This window comes from Thamnophis sirtalis, unplaced genomic scaffold, assembly GCF_051295495.1.
Source record: "Thamnophis sirtalis isolate CommonGarterSnake01/CBP01778 unplaced genomic scaffold, rThaSir2_p1.2 scaffold_10, whole genome shotgun sequence".
NCBI lineage: Eukaryota > Metazoa > Chordata > Lepidosauria > Squamata > Natricidae > Thamnophis > Thamnophis sirtalis.
In genome coordinates this window covers 46,737,040-46,749,227 of record NW_028261390.1, presented here as the reverse complement: position 1 = coordinate 46,749,227, position 12,188 = coordinate 46,737,040, and the positions used below count along the sequence as shown (strand labels likewise).

Here is a 12,188-nt window from a genome sequence, read left to right as displayed (position 1 = left end):
GAGGAAAACTATAGGCAGTTCCAATGTGCTTTTTAAAGAGGCAACTGGACTTTCTTGTTTTTCTTTGAAGACATTTCACTTCTCATCCAAGAAGCTTCTTCAAGTCTCAGAGCTGTGAATCTCTATAGATATTAAACTACAGGCAGTCCTCCTTTAGCAACTGCTTCCTTTAGCAACTGCCTCCAGTTACAATAATGATGAAAAAGTAATTTTGCAACCAATCCTTGCATTTATGACCGCTCGGTACAGCAAAGGAAAACTGAAGTAAGACCATAAGTACAGTCACAATTTCATTTAATGACTACTTCATTTAACAATCAAATTGCCAGTCATAGTTGTGGTTCCTAAAGCAGGAACATCTGTATCTCTTTGTTAAGACACAGCCTTAAAAGCATGAGCACAAGCCTCCACTTTCACAAACTATGCAGGTGATAGTTTTTCTTTCAAGAGAATTTGGATTAGGACCACCTAAAAATCACATATACATTTATTTCTCCTCTGCCTGACATTTAGATAAGATGTTTTATAAAAACATCTCACTGCTTTTGTCCCTATTGTTGGTGTGAACTCTTTTTATAAAAAGCTCTGGGCAGTGAGAGCCTTTTATGGAAGATAGTCTTAGTTTCAGCTCTTCATAAGAACTGAAATAGAAGTTTATTTTTTTATCTGCCACATACACACAGGAATAATTGGCACAGTAGAAACAGAAAATAGAGAATAGGATTTTTTTTAGGATAGCAGTGATGGGCAAACCTGTGGACATCCTTGACAAGGAGCATGTTTATAATAACAAATGAATATTAAATACTAAACTTCTTTTTTCCCCATTCCAAAGTGGAGAATATTTTTCTGCTATGAACAACAGTAATTTTGTGGTTGGCAAATACTTTGATTAGTACTCTCAAATTCCCAAGTATGTAAGTTTCTTACACCTGCTTGATATGCCCAGATCCCACCGACTTGTTTCTCTCTGCTGTATTGGATCCCATTCAATAATGGCCCAGGCAATGACCTCCGTTCAGCAATAATAGTTGCAATGGCCATTGTAAAATAAGCAGCTCTTCGTACTTCTCAAGAAAGGCTCCCAAGTACTGCAGAAAGAGAATGCTATAGAACTCAAGTGCCCACCTGCTTCAGTGTGTCATAAAACCTCCTTTTAATCATGGTATATACTTTCACAGAATTTGAATATACTTAATATACTTTATACTTTCACAGAATTTGCATAACAGGCATGCAGATTCAATGCCAGGACTTATTGAACTTCCTACTGAGAAATATACATGACAATTTACAAACCAATAAACATGGAACTACTCTGGATAGCATCACTTTTGCCCATTGTCCAAGCAGTCACTAATTAAGAACTCTGACTTGCTTTATTTATTTATTTATTTGGAATGACAGATAAATACAATTATACAATAATATTTCAGCATTGTTTTTAAATAAAATCATGGTCACATAGTAAAGGGACACTCCTTGCCTTATCAACTCAGCTTGTTATCCAATGTGATATGACTGACAACTGCTTCCCTATCCCAAATGTGAGTCCCTATTCAAAACTTGTTCACAGTTATCCAAGTATTTTGGGAAGTACACAAGCTGTCCGCACTTCATCTATAGATAGCAATGGGCTTCTTTCCTCATTCCAACACCATAGATTATACAGTATACTCCAGTGGATCAAAGATACAGTTAGAATCTACAGTTTCTTCTGTCTAAGCCATACAACCAAACATGGCCTCAAAGCAACAGTGCATCTGAGATGGCCTGATAGACAGACACCATTACTGCTTATGTTGGAACATATATTTATAAGCCAAAACCTATTTTCTTAATATTATGATATCTAACACTTGTGGAAACTGGAAAAGGCTTGAACCCAGTGTGGTGATTCAGCATATAAATATTTGGTACTGTATAGGGCAGAAACCACTTGCCAATGCAAAGTCATATCAATATTCTCTGCAATAAATGGTTGGGCATGTTGAAGCAATCGACACAAAATATGAATAGACCCCTAGTGCCAGAATTACTTATTTTTCTGCAGCCAACACTAAAGTTTAAACACAGTTTACTTTAGGGTTGACAATTAGGTTTGAGGAAAACCTGATTCAGTCTCAGTTTGGCCACTCACACTTTCTCGGCCCTAGGAAGTAGGAAATGGCAAATCAGTCCGGAAATCTTGCCAAGAAAACTACAGGGGTCTAGGCAGTCACCAGGAGTCATGACTGCGTGGAAGGCATCAAAACACCAAAACAAAACTCCACAAAACATCACTGACCACAGTGCTTGTAAGAGACTAAATGAACTTTTAAAGGAATTAGACTTGCATGTTTTTTTCTAATTTATAGAAATTCTATACCTTTCCAACCTTTGCACAAGCTATCATTTGCATCAGCATATGAACTGAAAGATCATGGCTAGGATTTAACCTACAAAGTAGGACTGCAAACCAAGATTTAACCATGTATGTGAAGGTAAAACAGGTAAAACAGCTAGCAATGATTGTGTTTGAACTGAGCTACTGCTCAGTTTCAGCCAAGCAATAGCTCAGTTTCAGCAGCTCAAATAATTAGGACGCAAAATATTTAGGCCTGAGTTAAGGACTGACAACTGATTTTAGGTCCCAAATCCTGTATCTGTTCCACTATACAGTATTAAGTAAAGTTCTGCTGCTGCTTTTCAAAAGTAAACCATTAGAGTGGAAACAAAATTACTCAATGCCACTCTGAAGCAGACAAAAGGCCAAAAGGCCATTAATACTTATTACACAATCTAAGCTTAGAGCTTAATCACACCTTCTATAAACAAATATACAAAGATGTCAAGGGGAATTTTACCTGACAAGGTACACTGGACTTCCTCCTGATTAAGCAGCTATTCTCCTACTTGATGATTTTTTGCTGTTGTTGCTGCTCTTTTGCAACTGAACAGGGAATTTCTGATGTACCTAATGACTCACACTCCCAGAAATTATGTTCAGACAGCTTAAGTTACAGTATTGCTTCGTAAAATTTGGAACCAGTGTACTCAGCTCCTTCATGTAGATCTTTTGCCTTTTTGTGAGTCATCAATCATCAATTCCCTTTATAATATTTATTAAAAATATAAACTCTTGAGCATATAGTCATGGCTGGCTGAGGAATTCTGGGAATGGAAGTCACACATCTTAAAATTCCCAAGTTTGAAAAACACATTATTTTACATTCTGGGCAACAATGTAGGAAGATGGAAGGTTTTGGGGCCACAATTGTTAGGCCAGCTGATTAGATTTTCCCAAACAGCTCCTGAGCCGCATGTGGCTCTTTGACCCCCCTCCTGTGGCACCCTGCCGACCCGGTTGCGTGACCTGTTCTCCACCCCAAGACACTGGCCCAACCCAGCCAGTGTTTGACACCAACCTCGCTAACATGAGGGCTGCCAGGATGGGAATGGGATCTGGGAGGAGGTACAACGGAAAGGGGACAGGTCCACAGCCACAATTGTTAGGCCAGCTGATTAGATTTTCCCAAACAACTCAAGTTTAAGAACTTAAGGGACAATCTTATGCATATACGTTTGACTACGTTCAAATAAAATCAGTGGACTTTGTCCTTCAAGTCTCTACAAACACTGTGTATTCACTGTTTATTCTATTCTATATTTTTTTCATATCCTTCAACTTTTACCAAGAAGTGCCAGCTATAACTGTAGAAGAAAATAGAATATTTTTGTTCATCATCCAAAATGATGGCACAGAATTGGACAATGATTTAATAATAAAAAACATCATACCACAAATATTGCTTTATTTACCACCAAAGACAGAAAAAAATGGAAGTAAAATATAGTAACTTGGAATAAAAGAATTTAAAGGAGATTTACAGAATGATCATAAGATCAGATTCCAACCCAACGTGTCTTGATGGCAATCTCAGATGAACAGAATTTAGCTAATCTTACAGAGGTATTGGTGACCATTATGCTAATACAAAATTCACACTCTCCTCTTCAGACCAGCACAAGCGCTTAGTAAGAAAGGGATTAGTAGCTTTAAGCACTATATGGCATAAAATGTATGGTTCAAGGCTTCTGTCTTTCTGCTTGTTTTTATTTGATCTCTATTCAGGTAGTCCTTGCTTAGCAACCCCAATTGGAACCGGCACTTTGATTATTAAATGAAGCAGATGCTAATTAAAACTGCAACTGTGCTTATGTTATTCATAAGCCGCGGCGGTGCAGTGGTTAGAGTGCAGTACTGCATGCTACCTTTGCTGATCACTGGCTGCCAGCAGTTTGGCAGATCAAATCTCACCAGGCTCAAGGTTGACTCAGCTTTCCACCCTTCCGAGGTCGGAACCAATGAGACCCAGATTGCTAGGGGAAATAGGCTGACTCCGTAAACCGCTTAGAGAGGGCTATAAAAGCACTGTGAAGCGGCATATAAGTCTAAGTGGTATTGCTATTCAGCTTTCTTTGCTTTACAGACCTGCAAAGGTCATAAATGCATGGATTGGTCATAAAAATTTTCATCACTGTTATAACCATGAACAACCACTAAACAAGGCAGTTGCTAAATGAGGACTACTGCAAAGGGCCAAAGATCATGGAGAATTAGATTGAGCAATCCTACTATGCTTCATCACTGGCTACTCTTTTTTTGGGGTGGGTGATGGTGGTGGTATCAATCTATCAAGAAAGATGGAATGAACCATGGATCCATCCTGTAAGTACTTTTAGACAGTAAGTTTTAAACAGATTTCCCAGACAGAAAGCCAAACTCAGGCAAAGAAGTAACTCCTGAAGAAACTGTACCGTTAGCATCAAGGAGCCCTGGATTCACCACGTGCATCTATTGCAGTGTTTCTCAACCTTGTCAACTTGAAGATGTCCGGACTTCAACTCCCAGAATTCCCCAGCCAGCGAATGCTGGCTGGGGAATTCTGGGAGTTGAAGTCTGGACATCTTCAAGTTGACAAGGTTGAGAAACACTGATCTATTGAATAGGTGATGCTTTTCATGGCAAGAGTCCAGGCAATACCCAATATTCATTCTGCAATCTGGAAATACACTGCCTAAATTTGATAGAAAAATGACCTATTTTCTACATGCAGTTAGAGATGGGAGTTTCCAAATAATGGATAAAGAAGTGGAAGGCCATCCTTCATCAATGCTGATTTGCAGCATTACTTCAAGATCTGCTATTCAAACCAGAGGCGGTAAAACATGCAGAATCCAAGTTTGGGACATGCTTACAAATTTTTCTAGGGGTGCGAGCCTATCTATTTCCATTTTGTACAGAACTCTCACCTCTTAAAGGCATGAGACAGTCCTATAATTTATTCCATTCACATCAAAAATTCGTATCAAAAATACATTCAGAATTACCATCTTTCCCCGAAAATAAGGCAGGGTCTTATTTTCTTTTGACCTGTGAAATAAGCACTTGGCCTTATTTTCAGGGAGGTTTTATTATTTTTGAGGTGCAGGAGGCGGCGAAAGTGATCACCTCATGGCTGCTGCTGTGTTGCATAAGGAGGGCTTATTTTCAGGGGAGAGCTTATTTTAGTGCATGTGTTCAAAAGCCCGATTGGGCTTATTATCCAGGGAGGTCTTATTTTCAGGGAAACAGGGTAGAACGGCACTGCTTAGAAAGTTATTTTATTGTGTCTGATTACTGGAGATTGCCCTAATAAGTTCAACAGTTTTTTTTGGCAAGGTTTTTTCAGAAGTGATTTGTCATTGGCTACTTCAGGGCTGAGAGCATGACTGGCTCAATGCCACCTAATTGCTTTGTACCTGGGGTGGGATTAGAAGTCACAGTCTTTTGGTTTCTAGCTGATGCCTTAACTGTTCCATCAAACTGGCTCTCAGTGCTGTGAATAGTTTGCTATAAAGAATATTAACAATATGTTGACAGGATGTTTTGTTCTTGCATTAATGGGAGAGAATGACTCATTCGTTTATGTCAGTTGCTGCCCGGATCATGGTCTTAAAGCACTTCTTGTACCTGTACTACTGAGCAGTTTTGAAAGTACTGGTACATATTTTCTAAAATTGTAGGAACCAATATAAAATATGCCTCATTAATAAAAAATATTCCAAATGGCTTATAATTCAATATCATTGGCATTCAAAATTCTGTGAATTCAAGTTTGTTTCTATATTTACAAGCAATTTCCACTCTGTTTCACAAAACCTGATGCTCTATAAGTAGGATCAAGTTGATTAAATCTCTTCACATGCTCAATAGTGAATATGCTTTTATTCTACTCCATTTCCTTCTTTGATTCAGAAGATTCACCCACACATAGGAATGCATTTGTTTTTTGTTTAAACAATAGCCATTGTTTTCAATATGCCAAACTTTATATAACCTCAAAGTTCCCAGTTTTTCAAACCAATAGCACCTTTAATAACTGCACCCACATTTAGTAGGTATAGAATTTTCATTTTAGCCACTCCACAGAGATTAATTTACTTACACTGCAAAGACTTCAAGAGCCATTTCCAGAAAGATTGCTTATTTTATACAGATGGACAAAGAAATATCACATTAAAATAAACATTTGTTAATCAATTGTTAAAGCATGCAAAGAGTCTCACACATTTTAGCTGAGTTTGTCAATCATCACGAAGTTTATGGATGCCAGTCTTGCTCCATCCATAGGGCATGGAATCTTGTCACTGTTTCCATGCTTGGTCTTCAAAACACAAGAAAAACCCATTATGGCTTCTCTTTTCTCTCGTAATGCAGTATAAAGACTGTTGCTGCAAACCATTTAATTAAAAGCTTGAGAAGAAGCTTGTCCACACATTTGTGCTAGGCTTCTGATTGTTTCTATTTGCTTTGCTCTCCAAACCACCAAAAGCTGACATACCCTGGGGTATGTACAACATCAAATGGCAAGTAGAACTGTAAAATCCAGAACTTCATGTCCCCATTAATGAAAAACTAAATGTGACTTCAAAGTAAACCATTAATATCGTTAAAGTGAGACAGGTAAAAAAAATCAAACTATTTCCAATTGATGTTTGACTCAAAGTAAATCAGAAACGTTCTGAGCCGAGGTGGCGCAGTGGTTAGGGTGCAGTACTGCAGGCCACTTCAGCTGACTGCTATCTGCAGTTCAGCGGTTCAAATCTCACCGGCTCAAGGTTGACTCAGCCTTCCATCCTTCCGAGGTGGGTAAAATGAGGACCCGGATTGTTGTTGGGGGCAATATGCTGACTCTGTAAACCGCTTAGAGAGGGCTGAAAGCCCTACGAAGCGGTATATAAGTCTAACTGCTATTGCTATTGCTATTGTTCTTAAAGTAGGAGATGTAACTTCCCCATAAAATCAGTTTCCCACAGATGTTTTAGGGTGGACTGAAAACCGCCCCTTTGCTACCTTTACTTCTATTTACATCCCCCCAAAAGCATCAAACGCAAGAAGATTTCTTCCTCCAGTGGGTAGAAATACACAACAGGTGAAAGGAAGGCAGATCTGGTTTTAGCAAACCAGGTATTGGTATTAATTAAGAAAGAGTAGAAGATGTTGTTTTCAAGATTTTTTTTACTATCTTGTAACTTATAGCTCATTTGTTCAGCTAATTATTTGTACTTTTATCAATAAGATAAACTATTTAGCTTGGAAATTATTATTTTTTATATAGAACATCCTCTAAATTAAAGTTTTATATCAAGAGATTAGATACTATTTTGATTCATGATGACATTACTGTAGATATTTCTCATGAATGCTACTATTTTGCTACAGATTTTCCTAAGAGTATTCTAATATATATTCATTCTGTACCTGTGTTTCCCTGAAAATAGAAGACTCGGTCTTATATTTTGGGGGCTCCAAAATAAGCAGTAGAGCTTATTTTTGGGGAAACATGATTTCAGGCTGATCACCTGGGTTGGGCACCCCGCCCTCCTGATGTGCGCACAAGAGGAAGCAAACACACATGGGGACCAATGATATCTGGCAGGAGCTTCAGCCAGTCGTTCCCTTGGTTGGCGCACTATGAAGCTGTATAACTCGCACAGCGCAAATGAGTTGATTTCCTATTCAAGCAACAGGGGCAGAGGTGCGGGGGGGGGGGCAGGAAAGCCAAACATGCAGCGGAAAAGCCAAGTTGGTGGGCCGGAGTAGCTGTCTGTCTGCGGGAGACTCATTTTCATGCAGCAGTACTGGCAGTAGACGGAAGTAGAGGTACAGGATGGAAAACGGGCAATTCGGATGTGCTGCACAGACCACAGGCAAGCCAAGAGACGTGAAGGCAAGCCTCCTGTGGCTGCCTACCCACTCTGGCCCACCAGCTCTCAGCTTTCCTGTGACTCTTACATCATGTCCATATTGCTTGCATTCCCCCCTGCATCTCTTCCTCCATCTGCTGCCGGTGCCACTGCACTAATATAAGCTTCCTCTGGCCAGTTGCCGCTCTGGCTCAACTCTGTTTTCCCACAGCCAACACAGCACATCCAGATTGTGTGCCTCCCCAACTCTGCCTGCTGCTTGGACAGGAAACCAATGTTTACTCTCTGCCTCCTGTTCTGGCCACGTCTACCCCCTTCACTAGGGCTTATTTTGGGGGGTAGGGCTTATATTAAGCACATGTTTTAAAAGCAGGCTGTTTTATTTTCAGAGTAGGTCTTATTTGGGGGCAAACACAGTATTTAAAATACATATATTTTATGAATTTTATATATAATGTCTACATATATGTACATACGTAGGTACATACATACATATATAAAAAATATATTTGAGCTGTATAAACAAAGTCATAGCTTAGAATTGCTTAAAAATTATACTTCTATTTCATTTTTGTATACCCATGTATAGCACATAAAGCTTTATGTTCAAAGAGTAAAGGAGCTTAAGCTAAGGACGTAACTTAAAAATGTTTTATGAAATCTAAGAAATACAAATGAAGCTGCATATCTTGCCATAATGCCAGAAGTAACATGTCTTCTTCCAACAAACAGATTAAATCCGCCTTTTCAATTTTCAAATTTCAGATGTATTCATTTCATTATAGTTATTTCATAAGTTGTCTTACTGATGTCAATAAAACACCAGAATATTTTCTACATTGAAACCATAAATGTTCCTTATCTTCCAAACAGCCTAATCTTCCTGAATAACCTTTTCTACCACAAAGAAAAAGGCAATGGTACTCATTGCAAAATACAATTTGGAAACCAGAAAAAATATGGTAAATTATATGGCTTTGTTCTTATGCACATCAATTCATAAGAAAAATTTATTGTATTTTTAAAAAATTACAGAACATTAACTTTAATGTTCCATGCCTTTTAATCTGTTTATGTATAGTGTAGTAAGGAAACATATTAATACTAGATTTTAATCGCTGCTTGCAAAACTCAGGATGACCTATTTTTTAAGACTCAGTAGTCTCTAAAAAAAATATTTGTTTCAAGTATAGTACTGAAAACAGTATTTGTATGGATTGTGCTACTGGCATCCCCAAGGCTGCTTCCATTCACATCATTGGCAGCCCAAACCCACCCAAGTGATTAATTGTGGTAATACTGTGTGTGTTTCGAGATATGTAAAATTATATGAACAATAAGATCTGTCATTCCCTTCTTTTGGAGTCTTTTTCCAATCTAGCCAGGCATTTTCTAGTGGTCTTCTATTCTTGGTCAAACCAGGCCCAACCCTGCTTTGCTTTTTGAGGTACCTAACTCAAGGTGGCAAACATACCAAATAAACCTCCCTCCTCCTGTTTTCCCCACAACAACAACCCTGCAAGGCCTTCTTTCATGCCTAACCAGGACTAAAACTCACAATCTCCTGGTTTTTAACCAGGTACCTACACCACTGGACCAAACCGTCTCGCACAAGTGGCTAAACCCTCACAAATGTGTAAGACTTAAAGCACAGTGAAAGATACCCCACATCAATTCAATCAGCATAAAAAGGTTTGATTTAGTAGTGCCACCATCAGAATCCTTTAGAGCAGTGTTTCCCAACCTCGGCAACTTGAAGATCTCTGGAGTTGAAGTCCAGACATCTTCAAGTTGCCGAGGTTGGGAAACACTGCTTTAGAGCCATTTCTAAAGGACCTGTTTTCGGAAAGAGCTGAAGCACAAAAGGACAGTCCATGCACCTGATCTGTGAGAAGTGAAACGTCTTCAAAAAAAACCCCTGAAAGTCCAGTTGCTTCTTGGGGAAAAAAAGCACCTTTGGGACAACCATGACCTGGATGACTGAGAATTTCCATAGAGATGTGTTCTAGGTACCAGATGTACAAGGCTTTAACATCTACCATATTCTCAGCCGTATTTTTTTCAAAAGGGGAAGGAGCCTGAAATTTAAGACACTTAGGAGGCATCAGGCTCGGGAAGACTTCCACACTCCCCACTCGAAAATCGTCCGATCATCGCCTGGGAGGCGTCGGGCTCCCTTTGGGCCCTTCTCCATCCCTGCTTCCTGGAACCCGACGCAGCGCGCGAGCGGTAAAAGTATCAAGCGGGGCGTTCTAACGCCAACGATCCGTTCCCCGATTGGCCAGACGAGCTTCTACGTCACGACTTGACCCGGCCGCTGAGAAAAGGAAGTGACCCAGCTGGCTTGTGTAACAGCCGCCTTCGCGGGATATTGGGGGGAGGGGGGGCGCATTATGCTGACACGGCGGCCCCTCCTGGTTCTTCTCCAAAGCACCAATGACTTGTTAGGAGAAAATGACCGTCTCTTCCCCCTTCCCCTCGGCAGGGCTGCCCCGATCGGAGCTGCTGCCCTCTTCCTCTCGGTTGCCCGCAGCGAAGGTTGATGCGGAGCCTGCCGGGGAGAGGGGGATAGCAAAATGCTCCCTTCCCTAAGATGCCCACTTATGCCCCCCCTTCCGTGCCCTCCTTTCCCTTGCAGCACATACATCAAGGGGAATCAAACGAAAAAATCTTCCCCGCCCGGGGCGCTCTTGGCAGCGCCTCCCAACAGGGCCCGATCCCGCCATGAACGGGTCCAAAGTCCTGCAAGGGTGGGGACCGAGAAGGCCAATGTCTCCCCCGACTCGCACGCCTTTCCCTGCCCGAGAAGGGAAAGCAACGGAGAGGGCTGCTGGCTCGCGGGCTCACCTCGATTTCCCGGTTACCAGAAAGACTGTCCGCCTGGCCAGTGGGTGGCAAAGCAGCGGCCGTGCCGCAACTCCATGAGCCCGACTCCGCTGGGGTTGAAGGAAAGTTGCAGGGGGGGGGGGAGAGATCCCCGCCTGTCGAGAACCGTCTCGGCGGTGACATTCCGAGAGTTTTTGCGCACTCCCAAAGCCCAGTTCACTTCCCTTCAGCTTCTCCGCGCCCTGCCGAGGCTGAGAGGAGAGCCAGAGGGACTCTCGGTTTGGGCTTTCTGCCGCTGACATGTTTCGCCGCCGCGCCTGCCGTCCCCACCCCAGCTCCGTCCTCGATTTCGTAGCCTGAAAGAGAAAGGCGTCCTTCCCGTGGCTCTCTTCCCTGCAAATCCAAAAGTGAAATTAAAAGCCCTGCTTTCTCTTGCCAGTAGCTGCGCCTAAAATCATATGACCCGCCACGGCCTTTGCATTTGGGTCCAGCATAGGCATAAAGGCAAAATCAGATGAAAGAAATGTGTACCGTCATTGGATTTTGGTAAAAGAAGAAGAAGATTGCTCTGGATTTACCTTACCAATTATGTGTTTCCCGGTATTTATGTAATTCCTCAAGGTTGTCACGGTTGCCAAGAGACGCAAAATGGAAAGGAAAACCGGCGGCGGAATAAATCGCGGGAGCAAAACTAAAAGTTATTCCTCCTCTGTATTTGGCGGGGATTAGTCCTGACGCCAGATCGAAAGCAAAACAAGGCGAGAAGCAGCGAGGAGTCCAATCTTGGAAATTCCTCCTCCTCCTCCCTTCCCTTCTTCCCCCCCTCCCTTTCTCCTCCACCTCTCCGAGGCCTGTTTGTGCAGAAGGGAGGTGGGGGCTGGAGTGAAAGAGGTGCGGAAGTTGGGCGCAGATGCTCATTGGCGGGCTCGGCCGCTTTCATCATTTCTCAGAAAAGCCGATTTCATTTTCACTTCCCTTCAGCAACAGCGACACCAGCACCGGGGAGGGGGCGGAAAGTCGAGGACGAGGGCGAAAGAGAAGTTTCAGTTCCTTGGCTTCGAAAAGCGGAGAGCTCCAAAGACCTCGGCCCCGCCGCCCCCTTTTCAAAAATATCGGGCAGCTCGCTTCCA

General features: G+C 41.7%; 1 protein-coding gene across 4 annotated transcripts in view; it reads right to left on the bottom strand.

The window, feature by feature from the left end:
* The window catches only part of IRF2 (interferon regulatory factor 2), a 43,030-nt gene extending 31,146 nt beyond the window's left edge, over positions 1–11,884 (bottom strand). The window contains exons 1-2 of one of the 4 annotated variants that reach the window (XM_014054753.2): positions 11,642–11,884; positions 6,594–6,689 (exon numbers count right to left, since the gene is read on the bottom strand). The gene's annotated coding sequence lies outside the window, so the exon portion shown is untranslated. Of the gene's footprint in view, positions 1–6,593; positions 6,690–11,079; positions 11,435–11,636 lie in introns of those variants that run through there. The other 3 variants (XM_087724533.1, XM_087724535.1, XM_014054752.2) reach the window with 3 other exon arrangements.
* Positions 11,885–12,188: the final 304 nt, after the last annotated feature.